The following is a 367-nucleotide window of genomic DNA, read 5'->3' as shown; positions in this document are numbered from 1 at the left end:
CCCCCCCCCCCCTCCCACCCCACCACCAGCAGCACCACCACCACCACCAGCACCACCCCCAGCAGCAGCAGCAGGAGCTGGTTTTCTCCATACTCCATCGGTGCATGTATATGTTCCTTTTTTGGCTATACAGCTGAGGGTCCTTGTCTCCCCCCATGTGAACTCATAAACCCTTTTTGGTGGGCATCCGTGTTTAATAAGAAACCACGCTAAACCCTCAGGCACATAAAAAAGAATATATTTAAATTTATTTTTATATGTTTTACATAAATGTATAATATCTGTCTCCATAATATGATCCTGATGGTTATGAGACAATATAACTAAATGTATATCTATATTTATTTCGTTTATTCTTATTGGGGGA

At 42.2% G+C, this 367-nt stretch overlaps 1 protein-coding gene across 1 annotated transcript in view; it reads right to left on the bottom strand.

Annotated features, from left to right (window-relative positions):
• The window catches only part of EMH_0064740 (uncharacterized protein), a gene marked incomplete at both ends in the record, with an annotated part of 4,170 nt that overhangs the window by 1,301 nt on the left and 2,502 nt on the right, over positions 1-367 (bottom strand). The gene's annotated exons all lie outside the window — the stretch shown is intronic.

The sequence above is a fragment of the Eimeria mitis genome, genomic scaffold (assembly GCF_000499745.2).
Source record: "Eimeria mitis Houghton genomic scaffold, Emh_scaff3314, whole genome shotgun sequence".
In the NCBI taxonomy this organism is placed as follows: Eukaryota; Apicomplexa; class Conoidasida; order Eucoccidiorida; family Eimeriidae; genus Eimeria; species Eimeria mitis.
Note: the sequence above shows the minus strand (reverse complement) of the source record. Positions and strands in the feature narration are given on the sequence as shown.